Below are 15,990 nucleotides of genomic sequence, written 5' to 3'. Positions count from 1 at the left end.
AATATTTTATGCCATTGTTTGTTTTTCACTTTGTTCTGACATCAAGAGTAAAGAGGAGATAGTCTGTGTGACTTATTTTAAATTGTGGGTAAGGGTAGATAGCTCCCATTGTTCTGTGACCTGTCAATCATCAAACCGGGGGTCATATTTCATTATGTGTTCATTTTTATCTGAAGTTGTACCCATGGATGTATAAAGAAGAGTTCTACCGCAAAGTTATTCTCCGTGGGGACTTCCGGCAACAATCTTGATTCTGATTGGCCAGAAGACTCGAAAAACATCAGCAAAGATATTTTATTGAGAAGATGATCACTACGTGACAGAAGTTTTCAAAACCGTTTATGGTCTCCGGTACTTCCAGTCCAACGCCGACTGCATGCACAGCGTTAGAAAATCGGGCCTTCAAAATAAAAGTTTGACTTTTTACCTTTTACCCACCAGTTGAGAACCACTGCCTCAGGTGATACTATCAAACTCATAGGCGGAGTTTGACATTTGCGCTTGGGGGGGCAAACCTTTCTTACTGACGTCAGTACACAGTCCCAACTATTGCGTGGGGCGCTACGGATACAGTAGCAATAAAGCCAGCGTTCACCGCACTGAGTATGACTTTTCCACATACAAACACAACTCCTCCCGTCATGCACGCCTCATGCCCGCCGTACACACACTCATATGGAAGGGGCGGTCTCTCCCCCCAACAACAGTGCATTACAACTGTAAAACTTATCATAACTGTGCACATCTTATACTTATTTACTATATCCCTTGGTTACTTGAACACGCTACAATATTATTAACCAGTGTCCTACTTAGTGCAGAAGTAGACGCCTTAAACGTCCCAGAAATTTGACGTTTTAAAAATCGCCGCATATCTATTACGCAACCTGATCTCACCAGAATGCGTGACTCCACCACGACTCCTTAACACCGCATTGCGTGGTGGCAACACACTCTCACTCCCTAAGCGTCCAATAGCGACGTTTGGTCAGTGTCCGTGGCGTCCAATTGTGACGCTCCTAGGCTCCTTCAGCGTCATAAAGGGACGCAAATAGCTTTCAACTGATTGCAATGTATTCCCATCTGCGTCGGGATTTGACGCTCATGGAAGCACGGCATTCGTTTATGCCGGCTGCCCTTAAAGGCAATGTGAGCGTCCATTCCCAATGGATAACGGCGAATTGTACACCCGGATGTAAGTATTCCTCTTACTGTCGATTGATTTTACAGTGATATCTGCACTACTCATCGACTAAAAAACACCAGATTATCCTTGTTAATTACACAACATTGATTGGTTTAAATTGTGTGCAATGCTTTTGTATTTTTCCCCTTCGATTCGGAGAAACAAATATGTTTTCTGAGTAAAGGATGGCAGAAGACACTACACTACCCAGAATCCCCAGCTATCGTTTGGCCTACACCATGTGCTCTGTTTGACAAACCCCGTTTTTTTCACCATTCATTCCGATGGCTGGCTTCTATGTCACGTGATCTTCAAATTTCTCCCTGCAGAAAAAGAAAACATGGCCGAACTTCGTTTTATTCTGGGTGTAAAATGCCTATTTTAAAGTTAGTTTGGCCATTAAAATGCATTTTGATGTCATTTGATGCGAGAAATATGAGTTGTTATTTCAGATTATGTGTGCAGTGGATGTACATGATCTTTAGTTTGCTAGTTATTACGAAGATTACTTCAGGAAATCGCGACGTTTTCATTGTTACCAAGGTGGTTGCTAGGGACGCTGCTATCGATATTATTTCTGTTATGTTGTGTAACTGTTTAATGGTGTTATCTTTATTGCTACCCCCTTCCCCGTCAATGTATAGTGTTGGTCCACAGCCTAAACATATTAGTTTAACAAAATCCGCATCTAAAGATAGCCTACGTTATTTCCCCCCTGTGCAATTCCAGTCTCACATCTCAGAGCACATCGTCATTAACAAATACCGGAAACAGACCAAAATAATAATAATACCTTATTCCGAGTGTGCTTGCTTTTCTCTTTGAAAGTCATCACATAACGGCATTGTAATACACGGTTCGGCTGCATTACATATTACATATCTGCCGTAGTTCTGTATTTATAGAGCCCTGATGAGAAGACAAACATGAGGAACTGAAAACGTGACGTGGATCATAAATATATCAGCCATTAAACAACATCTTACATTTCTTTTCACACAATATGTCTCCTTGCAGTATCAACACTAATTCGGCTCACTTTTATATTTGATCCAATTGGTAGATATATTGTATGGTAGATGTATTTACACCATAAAGGTGCACAGCTGATATCAAGGGACACCTGGTGGTTAAAGCATGTTATTGAATTTCAATATTTTTATTATTAGATATTAATACGATCCCTATAAAGTATATTCATTACTCGTTATTCTCTACTAATTGTTAATTAAAGACTGTATGTAATGACTATTTTGCACATCCCTTTCAAGATTTCAAGATTTTCTAAGGTTTATTGACATATCATATAGGCCTACACAACTGTGGTGTAGTTCTGCACTGAATGAAAAACTTGGGTTGCAGGTTCCTCAATAGTGCATTACAAGACATCTATCAATATTTGTGCATACCTCCAGCAATGTTAACTATGTTGAAGCACTTATTTTAACTGATATTATACATAATGTATTATACTCTTATGAGATGTATGTAGATATTTCATCTCCGGCCTTGTCAGGTATTGAACAATCAATAAATAAAGAACACAGAATTGTTGAATATAAAACACAGAATTTATGTGATTATACTAAATGATTTTCAAATAAACACAACTGCATATTTATCTGTTACACATGCTGATGTAACGCAAATGTTCCAACTTGGGATCAATAAAGTATATCTTATCTTAAGCTGATCGATGGCTACTGCCATATTTGCAAAATGTGCCTCTGAACCTTGACAAGTGCATGTTTCAGGCTTATCAATTAATGTAATGTAATGTTATCACAGGGTTCACACACATAAGACCAGCTGTTAAATAAAGCTCTTCTGACCTTAGCTGGCATGTGGGTATATATATTAATACTGCCCATAATGGGCACCATTTATTAATTATATGTTTTAAATGTGAGTGTTTCCTGTCCCCTAAACCTCCAGGGATGTACACAGTTTAATACTGGCAACTTCTTATTATGGGAAATACGAAAACGTCTTTTAAAACTACAACTCCCAGTAGAGACGTGCCATAGAGAACATGTTGCGAAACAGAATAGCCAGCATGTGTAGTTCTGGGGACGGGGTGGGGGAGTGGGGACGCGGTGGACCCGTTCAAATCCAGTTTTGGACAGTCTGCCGTGGTTCCATCCCATTTCAAGTGCTGTTCGAGAATCGGCTTAACCCTCGGAGCACACTCTCCAATCACAGAGCTTGAGGACTATCACGGGTTTGTCAAGAGCACATGGTGTAGTCCAAACGATAGCTGGGGATTCTGGGTAGTGTAGTGTCTTCTGCCATCCTTTACTCCTGGGAATGGACGCTCACATTACCTTTAAGGGCAGCCGACATAAACGAATGCCGTGCTTCCATGAGCGTCAAATCCCGACGCAGATGGGAATACATTGCAATCAGTTGAAAGCTATTTGCGTCCCTTTATGACGCTGAAGGAGCCTTGTAGCGTCACAATTGGACGCCACGGACACTGACCAAACGTCGCTATTGGACGCTTAGGGAGTGAGAGTGTGTTGGTGGTGGTGTCACGAACTTTGTTACATTTACGTGTCGGCACCATGCAAACAACCCCAATGTAAAGTGAATGAGGCTCCTTTGTCGTGGTGCACACACGCATTTCTACAACGTCCCGCAGTGAGCTTTTATTCTATACAACGTTTTTAAAATCTACTTTATAGCTTGTAGTAACTCACGGGAGGCTTCTTTTATTTTATTTGTATTCATAATAATTTTTATTTTTCGACAGAATGTATTATGGTGCATTAGTTACGAATTTTTGTTCTAAAAAAACAGTGCATTGTGTGTAATACAACTGTGATTTGTATTAAATTAGTTTGTTTTTAAGGAAGGCCAGAGCTTCAGCTGTGTCAAATAGATTGTTCCCTTTAGTTAACGTTTTTTAAAAGAACATTATATTCCGATTTGATCATGTCCCCTTTATTGTATTATGGAGAGCAATGTGAGCATCCATTCCCATTGGATAACAGGATTTTACACCCGGAAGTAAGTATTCTCTGTCGATTGATTTTACAGTGCTATCTGCACTACTCATCAACTAAAAAACACCAGATTATCCTTGTTGATTACACAACATTGATTGGTTTAAATTGTGTACAATGCTTTTGTAATTTTCCCCTTCGATTCGGAGAAACAAACATTTGTTCAGTTTAGGATGGCCGAAGACACTACACTACCCAGAATCCTCAGCTATCGTTTGGGACTACACCATGTGCTTTGCTTGACAATGGTGAAGTTTACGCTGAGCGACAAACAGCATTTTGAAATGGAATGAAACCCATAGACGGCACACTATTCAAAACAGGAATCGAACGTCTCCTACCCCCCCCCCCCCCTTAGGTCACAGGCTCCTCCAACAGTGCAACACAATAAAACAGATAAACAGAAAAAATAGTGCAAGTCAATACAAAAAGAAAAATAGTAAAAAGTGAAATAGTGCAATAAGAGTCTATACAAGTGATTGGAATATGATATATTAGACAAATCATTTCTAAGTAGCAGCCAGATGAATGTTATGGATGTTATTTCAAAGTTCAGGTGTTTAATAGTCTTATGGCCTGTGGGATGAAACTGTCCCTGAGTCTGGTGGTTTTGGTCCGGATGTAAGATAAGATAAGATAAGATGGTACTTTATTGATCCCAATTTGGGACATTGTTTTTGTTGCAGCAGCATAAAAGACAAGGCATTTTACAATAAAACAAAACCACAAATAAACAAGAATAGAAAGAAAAGAAAAGAACATAGAAAATATACGTGTTGAAATAGAAAATATACATGTAGATATTATATATGCAAATATACATATTCAAAAATATATGACAATGGAATATGGAATATCAAATATTGAACAGATTATATATGTGTACAATGTTCAGCGAGGTTGTATTAGAGAAACTATGGAGCAGAGAGTTATCTTCCAGCCAGAGGTGATTTATTGTACAGAGTTATGGCAGTGGGCAGGAATGTGTTCCTGTATCGGTCCTTGTGACAGCAGAGCTGCAGCAGTCTGTTGGAGAAGGAGCTCCGTTGACTGTCCAGCTGCAGGGAGAGGATGGGTGGGTTATCCATCATGGACAACAGCCTGTTCAGTGTCCTCCTCTCCACCACAGCTTCAAAGGGGTCCAGCTTGATGCCGATGACAGACCCAGCTTTCCGGATCACTTTATTGATCCTGCTGGTGTCACCGGCTCTGATGCTGCCCCCCAGCAGACCGCAGCAAAGAAGAGTGCACTGGCCACAACAGACTAGAAGATCTCCAGCATCTTGCTGCACACGTGGAAGGATCTCAGCTTCCTCAGAAAATAGAGTCTGCTCATCCCCTTCTTGTACACAGCGTCAGTGTTGATCCTCCAGTTCAGCCCATAAGTGCACTCCCAGGTAGTCCTCCACAACAGCCACATCCTCTCCTAGAATGCGGCTGTTGTGCCAGATGGCAGCAGACAGAACAGTTTGTGGCTGGGGTGATGGGGGTCTTTTATAATCCTGAGGGCTTTCTTTAAGGTTAACCAGGTATGTTTACTCCACTACATTTATTTTAGTTACTTTACAAATTCTGATTAATGATGTGAAATATAAATAACCCTTAAAGCAGACTTTAGTTACACCTGAGTAAAATTCAGGGAAGGTGATTGTCAATTGCCAACAATCAGGAGAGATATTTGATTGGAGGACTGGCTTATCTAAAGCCAGTTGAGTAGCACTTGAAATGTTTTTGCTCTATGAAGCCTGATGTACTTTATGATTCTGTTTTCTTCAAGCTTGTATTTTGTTGGTCGAACGCACTTATTGTAAGTCGCTTTGGATAAAAGCGTCAGAAATGTAATGTAATGTAATGATTGTTGGTGCTTGAGAAGACTAAATATTTATCTGCAGATCCCTATAAAGTATATACATTACTCGTTATTCTCTACAAATCGTTAATTAAAAACTGTATATAATTGCTATTTTGGACATCCCTTTTCAAGATTTCAATATTACTCTAAACGTGTAATAACGTGCTTTAACCAGTAGGTGGTTTGGGTTAAAAATCTGTCAAGTTTACAGTGTTAACAAAATAAAATATACTGCTGTTTCTGGTTTAGTTTACGACGGATATATTTAGTTATTGTTTTGATATTTGTAACACAAAAGCGATGGAAAAACCCCACAGAAACACAGAAAAGATGGTCTTAACATGAGTAGTTAATAAAAAACAATAATATCAAAACAAATTATTACTACTAACTTTATTGTGAAATTAAAACAGAACGGTAAAAGAATAGTTTTGAGCCAGATCTCTGTAGATAAATACAAATACAGAACTACGACAGATGTGTAATATTTAATGCAGCCAAACCATTTATTACAATGCATTCATGTGATGACTTTCAAAGAGTAAAGCAAGCACTGCTGAATAAAGTATGATTTATCTTTTACGAAACGTTTTTTTCATATGGAATGCAGTCAACCAATCACAGAGCTTGAGGCAACGCAGACAATAGCTGAGGATTCTGGGTAGTGTAGTGTCTTCGGCCATCCTAAACTGAACAAATATTTGTTTCTCCGAATCGAAGGGGAAAATTACATAAGCATTGTACACAATTTAAACCAACCAATGTTGTGTAATCAACAAGGATAATCTGGTGTTTTTTAGTTGATGAGTCGTGCAGATATCAATGTAAAATCAATCGACAGTAAAGAGTATACTTACTTCCGGGTGTAAAATCCTGCGTTATCCAATGGGAATGGATGCTCACATTGCTCTCCGTAATACAATAAAGGGGACATTATCAAATCGGAATATAATGTTCTTTTAAAAAACGTTAACTAAAGGGAACAATCTATTTGACACAGCTGAAGCTCTGGCCTTCCTTAAAAACTAACTAATTTAATAAAAATCACAGTTGTATTACACACAATGCACTGTTTTGAGACCAAAAATTCGTAACTAATGCACCATAATACATTCTGACGAAAAATAAAAATTATTATGAATACAAATAAAATAAAAGAAGCCTCCCGTGAGTTACTACAAGCTATAAAGTAGATTTTAAAAACGTTTTATAGAATAAAAGCTCACTGCAGGACGTTGTAGAAATGCGTGTGTGCACCACGACAAAAGAGCCTCATTCACTTTACATTGGGGTTGCTTGCGTGGTGCCGACACGTAATTGTAACAAAGTTCGTGACTCCACCACGCAATGCGGTGTGGTGGAGTCACGCATTCTGGTGAGATCAGGTTGCTATTACTGCTAGTTATTGTAAGACAATAGCTGAATCACTTGTATGCAAAAAAAAAGCGAGGGAACTTGCGTCCTTAACCTCATATGTCACACACATCACATGATGCGACTGCTCAAAAATGAAATTATTTCAAACAAAACATGATATTATTCAGATTTGTATTGTAACAATCATTATATTACATCTGTTAAAATATTGATATACGAAATATTTGTATTGGAACAGTTTTAGACGTAGTAATGCTGTAACATATTTCAGCCACCCCCCCGCAAAATCCGCCTATGGGTGATAGTAGGCTGATTTAGGTTTTAATGTGACTGTTGAAATAAGTCTAAAGAGTCTGAGCAGATTTTACATGCACCTGCCAACAAATGTACTTCACAAGAAATGATGTTGTCAAAGATGGAAAGATACTAATTATGTTGTCAAAATGAAAAATGACCTTGGTGCTCATTTTTCAGCACCAAGGTACGGCTGAGCCAAGAAATGTGTTCCTCATCTAGGGCTTCAGAATAGATGCAACATGAAAACAATAGACACCAGGATGAGAATAATGCTTAGAAAGAGGAGAAATTGACACAAGCAGCAGCTTTCTTATGTAAGAAAAAATTGATTATTTTTAGTTGTGCAATCATAATAAATCGTTTTTGTTAGGGAATAATTCTCCTGGACTCCTAGATATCTAACCTTTTTGCCCTTTGACGTGTATGACCAACCCTGACGTCTGTTATCTCCCTTAAGGAAATGGGCTGCTTCAGCCATAATGTTGTTGTTTCCATTCTATGACCGGGCAACTCTAGGTCACAGATGGTTTATTGTTGTGGGTACACTGGGACACTTCCTTCTCGGTGTATGTGGACTCCAAGGTGTGAAATCTTCGAGGCCATAGGTGTCAGACGCAAGTAACTCAGTGTTCCCAGCTGTTTAGGCTATCTTCTCAAATATGTTGATTACTCTCTGTGAAACCAATTAAAAGGTCTAACGAGAGAGAGGCGCTCCAGAATTGACGTGGCAACTCTCCCGTGAAGTCAGAACCTCTGGCTCTGTGACTTGTAATGTGAATCCTCCGGCCGAAACTCCTAAATAAACCATCAGTGTTTGACATCAAAGCTCCTGCTCATCCCGTGTCTCCTTCCTGAGTCGGTGACTCTCACTGCATTGCTACACAGAAGTTTCCCACACAGTTTTAAACAATGTTCTGCATTAAGTGTCATCAGGGCACAGTATGGATTAATCAAACCTCCATGTATATCTTCCATATGTTTATACCACGATGACTGAGAGTAAATGTTTAGTTTTTAACAGCCGTCTCATTTTGACATGGCAGTTAAACAGGGTTATGTGATCTCATAGAAACTGCTGTCTTAAATGCTTATCATTCAAACATACCCTTCAACTTTTAATATGGTAGTTATGAATGGGCTACGATGTGAAAAAAAGCAGTCAGGCAAATAATTAGCCTATACCTAATTGTGAATCTTAAATGTTTCCAAAAAACATAGATCCTATACATTCAAATCAGTTTCATCAGAAAATAACAAAAACGCAGGTTTCATGTCAGCCATCATCACAGCTTTCCTCCAAAAACACATTTTTCGGGAACCAGCTGTGACTCATGCTTGCTAACGTGTTAGCTAATAGATGTCTATTTAAACATCCTGCAACATTACATTGCAACATAAGAAATATTTGAAATTGTGTTTCTTGAAACCTGGCAAATGTAAAGCTTATATTGACTTTCCTTTAAGCCTGCAGCCTTTACGGCCCGTCCACACAGCGGCGTGCGCTGACGCTTGCCGGCGGGCGTGTCTGAAACTCGACCAACAACCAATCACATGAATCTCCCGCCCCTGACACACAAGCAGCGGTTTGATTGGCTAGAGCTTGTACTGGCATATGATTCGATTGGCTGACGCCTCGCCGAGGCGTCAAAAGTTGAACATTGCTCAACTTTTGCAGCGAGCCACGCCAGCTACGCTCCACGTCGCTTCCCACGATGCATTTCGGCTAAAAGTGACGTCACCCCATTCAAAGCGAATGGGGAAGCGTCAACGCACGCTGCTGTGTGGACGGGCCGTTATAGGGCTATTACTGTGATGAGTATTGGGCTCTTTAAACACAAAATGTTCTGCTATGCTAGCTAGCGTACTGTGTTAAGGCCCTGACACACCAACCCGATTTTGGGAGTCAGAGGCCGTCAGAGGCTGTCGGGCATTCGCGGCGCCGTAGTCAGGTTGGTGTGTCCCGCACCGTCGACCGTGACACGCCTTATTTGGACTGCCAGACCCGATGCATGGCCGATTCAACATGTTGAATCGGCCATGCATCGGGTCTGGCAGTCGGACCAAATAATCACTCTGATTGGCTGTTCAGCTAGCAAATCAGTGCATGAGAAGCGAAGCAGAAGTGAGGGACGTAAACAAACAATTTAAGAAGGCACACACAGACTGCTATTCATTTTCATCTCATCATGGCGATCTGGAATGATGCAAACGAAGACCTGCTCATCACCTTGATCCAGGAGAGGCCAGCTCTGTATGATATTACGGAGAAAAGATACTCTTCTTCTTCTCTGTCTTCCGGTTGTTGCCTCTTTTGAATGACGAATACACACTACCGCCGCCTGCTGGTAAGGAGAGTTATTGCCACTCACGCACTGAAGTCGGTGCGGTGTGTTCCCGTGCGACACATGGCCAAAACGCAGGAGAACACGGCCAGGCAACAGCCGACTTCAGCGTCGGCTAGTCCTCTGGTGACTGCTTGGTGTGTCAGGGCCTTTAGTCTGCTGGTTGGTTCTTGGTCAATGTTTTGTGGGTTTTCAGATATTTTCAAAGAAACAGGTTCCTTTTATAGCCAGAGGCAACAATATAGAGATAAGATTAAACCGAGTTTGTAGTCGAAGTTAGTAAATAAAACATAATGAGGTTATTGTGGCCATAAAAACGTAGAGCTGAACAAAACTGCAAAGGTCATCATTCTCTGTGAGTCTCTTATATTACGCATGGACATTTGATCATTGTAAATTAAATCATTATAGTTTTTATTTTATGTGTGACATCTTTAATAGTGGCAATTGTAAAAGTAATTAAACATAATTCCATGCAGAAACTTGTGGAGGACATTTTCTAAAATGCCGGAGAGCTTCTTCCTGCTCCTAAAGACAAATTAACACATGTCCTATTGAAATGCAATACCCCATGCTATTATTATTTTCGTTAAATAATTGCAATCTAATGGGAATTCAAAATCCCACACTATACTCCTCCCCTCCTCGTTGGAAAGAATCCACAAATGTGAAGTAAATATTTGTCCTGCATGTAAGATACACATGTTTGTTATTAAAGGTCAAATTCAAAGAAGGTGGAGTGAGGGTCAAAATTGTGTTCTTGAACATTATGTCTTCACAAAAACCAGTCTATCTTTTGCAATATAATCCTGATGGTGACTGTGTGGTCTGCACAACTTGTGCAATCTCCATCTGGCTGCCAACCTCAAACTCCTTACTTCAACCAGAAAAACACATAAGGGCAATTTTTATATGTAACTTTCTCTCATTAAAGCAACTTTTTCCTCGAATCACAGATCATCAAAGGCATGCAAATCATGCCTTTTCTTTGTTGCTCACTCCTTAGGAATGACACTTTAGCTGTCAGTGTAATTGGGATTTGTGTAGTGTGCAATGACTGTAGAGACCTTTGGCCATAGTCAGCACTAGTTTTTAGAGACATTCTTTTGGCTGATTTTACATCTTAATGTGAGTTGACAAGAAGTGGGGAGCTCTGTATCGCTCATTTAATTAGTAGGACGTATTTTTGCTGAGAAGAGAAAAAGATGAACAGTGATGCTGACTTCTATACTTCACAAATTAAATGAAACATTTGGATTTATGATGCAAAGGCTACCAGACCACACAGCATAGGTAACAAACAGTTCCATTCCATTGTTGTGTCTCATTTAACTGAGACAGGTCTGTGGTGAACCTAAATTAATTGCAGCTGTTGTTAATGTTCTCTAATACACCTCTTCCTGCCTTTAAAGGCTCATTGTTGCGGCATGGGGAACTTTAGTCACAAAATCTGCCAATGTGGTTATTGTTATACCTTTTTATTGGCCTAGAGATATCACAGAATACACATGGTTTCCCGCCCAATCAAACCAGATGGTCATGATGCGCGGGAAGGAGGTGCAAGTTACTGTAGAGGAAAAATTACTTAAAGGGGACCTATCATGCAAAATATATTTGTTGATGCCTTTTATACATAAATAATGTCCCCGGTGTGTCAGAGAACTCACAAAGTGTCAGAAAACAAAACCTCTCTCTTTTCCTCCGTACCTAAATCTCTAAAACGGGGGTACAACGGAGCTGATCCAGATTTGCATCCGATATGACGTAATATCGGAAAAGTGGACCCATGCAGGCCGCCCCAGGCCAACTTGTGGCCCCACGCAAAGTTATATGATGAGGCCCTCTGTGTCACGAGCGTCGACAGGGGGGGTGTGCTAGTGGAGCCTCGCAGCAGCGAAACCGTGGCGCGCTTACACTCTAGGTGCGCCGCATTTGCGCTTCAGATGAGGCTCCCTCTGCAAAGTGAAGAACCCTCCGCAAGATGAAGCCCCCTCCGCAACACACTCTCACTCCATAAACGTCCAGGAGCGACGCTTGGTCAGGGTCCCGAGGCGTGCAGTAGGGACCATGGGCGCGGGAAGGGTGGTGCTGAGGGCGCTGCAGCACCCCCTAGCGGCAGGCAGGGGGTGCGGAGCTCCCCTGTCTGAATTATTATTTGACGGTTATTGCTGCTCCCGCTGTGCATAATCTGTGTAATATGTAGCCAATAAATTCCACATTGTTGGTAAAATAATATTTTGGCCTGCCCCGAATGTTTTTTCTGTTCTACCTCAATAATATAATACATTAACCGTGTTTTACGTGAACCTCATCATGACACTCGAGAGGACGGGAGGACTGTAATTTCCCGTGTTCAGTGAATGCAATGGAGGCAAGACACCAGACCAATCAGAGAGTTGCATGGAAATAAAAGTGTGCTTGTGTCATTCAAACTCGGCGCTGTGTGTGTGTGTGTGTGTGTGTGTGTGTGTGTGTGTGTGTGTGTGTGTGTGTGGACATAGCGCATTTAGTGTGTGTGAGAGAGGGAGAGAGAGAGAGAGAGGGACCGGTGCCAGCAGCAGGGACCGTGTTGTTAGCATCTGGTTAGCTAGCTGCACTAACGGACATACAGAGCTGTTGCTGTTGGTTCCACAACAAGCTGGAGGAGCAACCCAGTCTCACGGCATTTCGTGTTCACCAACACGATTTTTAATCTATTGATTCGTGTTCACCAACACGATTTGCCCCTTTTTGTCGTGTTGCACAGCACGATTTTAAAAGCAATGTATTTCTACTGCCTGCAGCACGTCTTTTTCTCCGGTCGGGTCGTGGGAGACCGGAAGCTGTGTGGTTCATAAAAACATGTTCTTACTCAATATCAAGCCACAATTATTGCTTTTATTTTAAATCGTATAATTTCGGACTTTTGTTGCCGTCTGTGAGGAAAATAAATGGGGCTCAGAGCCTCAGAATACGGAAATCTGTATTTTTAAATATTTTTTTCCTTCTAATTCGTTATTCTTTTCAAAATAACACACTGTTATTTACTCACCAATAACACACAATTATCCTTGCTTTTATTTATTGGTTTAATTCCATAATCTCGGGCTTTTTTGGCGTCCGTCAGGAACTGAATTTCAAAATAAAAATAACCGGAAACAGACGTAGGCCTATAAGGGACATTTCGAGCATCATTGCGATTGTCAACATTTCTGAGTTTAGGATGGCCGAAGACACTACACTACCCATAATCAGCTATCGTTTAGGACTACAGTCCCCGTAAGGTTACGCAGAGCGTCAAACAGCTGTGTGAAATGGAACGAAACCACGCCAGACTATCCAAAACTGGAATCGAACGCCCCCTCAGAACTACACATGCTGGCTATTGTGTTTCGCAAAATGTTCTATGGGACGTCTCTACTGAACGTTTTCGTTTTTCCCACAATTAGAAGTTGCCAGTATTAAACACATTGGTGTTATCAAATGTAAAACATATAATTAATAAATGGGTGAAAATCGCTTGTGTCCATAATGCGCAGCATTAATATATACCCACATGACAGCTCATTGTTACTTTGTAATTCTACTCCACGACAATTCAGAGGTTAACCTGGTATTTTTACTCCACTGCATTTATTTGAGTTACTTTGCAGATTCTGATTAATTATGTGAAATATAAACAACCCTTAAATCAGACTTTAGTTACACCTGAGTAAAATTCAGGTAAGGTGATTGTCAAGTGCCAACAATCAGGAGAGATATTTGATAGTTGGTGCTTGAGAAGACTAAACATGTATCTGCAATTGACATGAATGGAAACGAGTAATAAAGTATTTTCATTACTCGTTATTCTCTACTAATAGTTAATTAAAGACTGTATATTATGGCTATTTTGCACATCCCTTTCAAGATTTTCAAAGGTTTATTGACATATCATATTGTGACGGAGCGGATCACATGAGCAGTGTTGGGTGTAACGCGTTACAAAAGTAACGGAGTTACAGTAATATATTACTTTTTGCTGTAACGAAGTAATGTAACGCATTACTAATGAAATGTGGGTAATATATTACCCGTTACAATGCTCAGTAACGCAGTTACAACACATTTTAACCCGAAATTAAATGGTGTTTTGTTTTTTAACAATGTACTAACATAGCGAGACATTCCGACACCAGACAAATTGTGCGGGTAGATTAGTAAACCTGGTGTTTACTCTTCAGGCTTCGCGCCGGGATCTTCGGGGCAGTTGAATGTTATGCACCCTCTATTCAAAAAAGAGAACGGAGCGAAAAAGACTAAAAACAAATTGTGTCAGGTGCGCGTGACCTGCTCCGCTGCGCGTGCATAATTTCCAAAGTGCTTCCACAGCAGTGACACACATCTGTGGATAATCATTTATACGAAAATGGTTAAAGCAACCATCACTAAACGCCAGCAACACTGCATCTACTGCAGACCGTAGCAACAGGTCAGATGGGGACGTCACGTTACCCTCCGCTGTGGACACTAGCTTACTCCTGCCTGACTCGCCGCCCTCAACCCCGGAGCAGCACTCTTCGTTGCCCGAAACTACGCCGCCCCTCTGCGGCCCGCAGGTGCCAGCCAGGATACCACGGCAAAACAGAGCCTGCCCAGGTATATCTAAACAAGTACCCGCCTGTACAGTGGGGTTAGGTGGTCATTTTGCAGCTCGTGGTATACAAATAGACAAGGGCTAGAATATGTGAAAATAGGGCCATATTCTGCCATGCCTGTAGAAATGTTGGGTCAAAGATAATGCATACAATAGCACAGATGCCTTCACCACGAATGGCTACACAAATCTCTCATATCCCAAGCTTATCAACAAGCTAATGTTGCAGCTGAAATGATCTCCAGGTCACAAATTCAACCTCACATGATGATGTGATCCAGTTTTCAAGGACAGTAAATGTTCTCTTCCCAGAGTATATGATGGGACCAAAGTGATGATTTAGTAGGCTACATGGTTTTAATAATACTTTTGCTTTTCAATGTTTGCCATTTCAAACCATGAGCTGGTTCAAATAATATTTGCCTTGATTTACAATATGTTCTCATTTGTTTTATCAGCACAGTTTTGAAGCTTTGGTGCTTTTCTTTGCCATAGTCCACTTTGGACTATATGAGATATTTCAGGATTGCACTTTTAACTCACTTGAAATGTTCTCACTTGCTTGGTTTCAAAACATAACAAATGCCATAATCTGTTCATTAGGGACCATCAATGCTATTTTTCATTGCTGTTGCCGGTCACTATTTCTCATGTAAACCTACTACTGCTGCGCCCCCTGTAATCTCAGATTCACCCCGAGTCATTTTGTTCTGGAACCGGGCCTGTATGGCCATAAACTAAACACACTACAGAGCCCATTCCGTGTCCTGTTAGTGTTTACTTCCTGTCTGCCTTCTTCTGGTGATTTATCTGACGTCCAGCGCTCTGTCTTTTAACCTCTTTTCCTTTCTTTTTCTTGATCCTCCTTAGCAACCTTCATTATAGTCCTTGACAGTGGTCTGTACTGTGTTAACAACATGTCACATGTTAAGAGTTTACAATCAGAATCGAGTATTCAACTAACCCGTGTAATACAAGTTGTTAGTAGCCTTAAGGGCCTACACAGTTGTTATGCTATACCACATTGCCCTTCATTGGATGTATAATGAGCTGCACTAAACTACATTTTAGCATTTAAAATACCTAGCCATTCTTTTGCGGTTATTTTGGTGAAAGTAACTAGAAAAGTAACTAAAGTAGTGTAACTCATTACATTTCAGAGACAGTAATTTTGTAATGTAACGTATTACTTTCAAAAGAGAGTAATAAGTAATATGTAATATATTACATTTTGGAAGTAACTTGCCCAACACTGCACATGAGTGACTGACTCCGCCACTGACAGCCGACACACACACGCACACGCACACGCACAC

This window comes from Pseudochaenichthys georgianus, chromosome 24, assembly GCF_902827115.2.
Source record: "Pseudochaenichthys georgianus chromosome 24, fPseGeo1.2, whole genome shotgun sequence".
In the NCBI taxonomy this organism is placed as follows: domain Eukaryota; kingdom Metazoa; phylum Chordata; class Actinopteri; order Perciformes; family Channichthyidae; genus Pseudochaenichthys; species Pseudochaenichthys georgianus.
The sequence above is the reverse complement of the archived record's forward strand: the minus strand, read 5'-3'. Positions refer to the sequence as shown.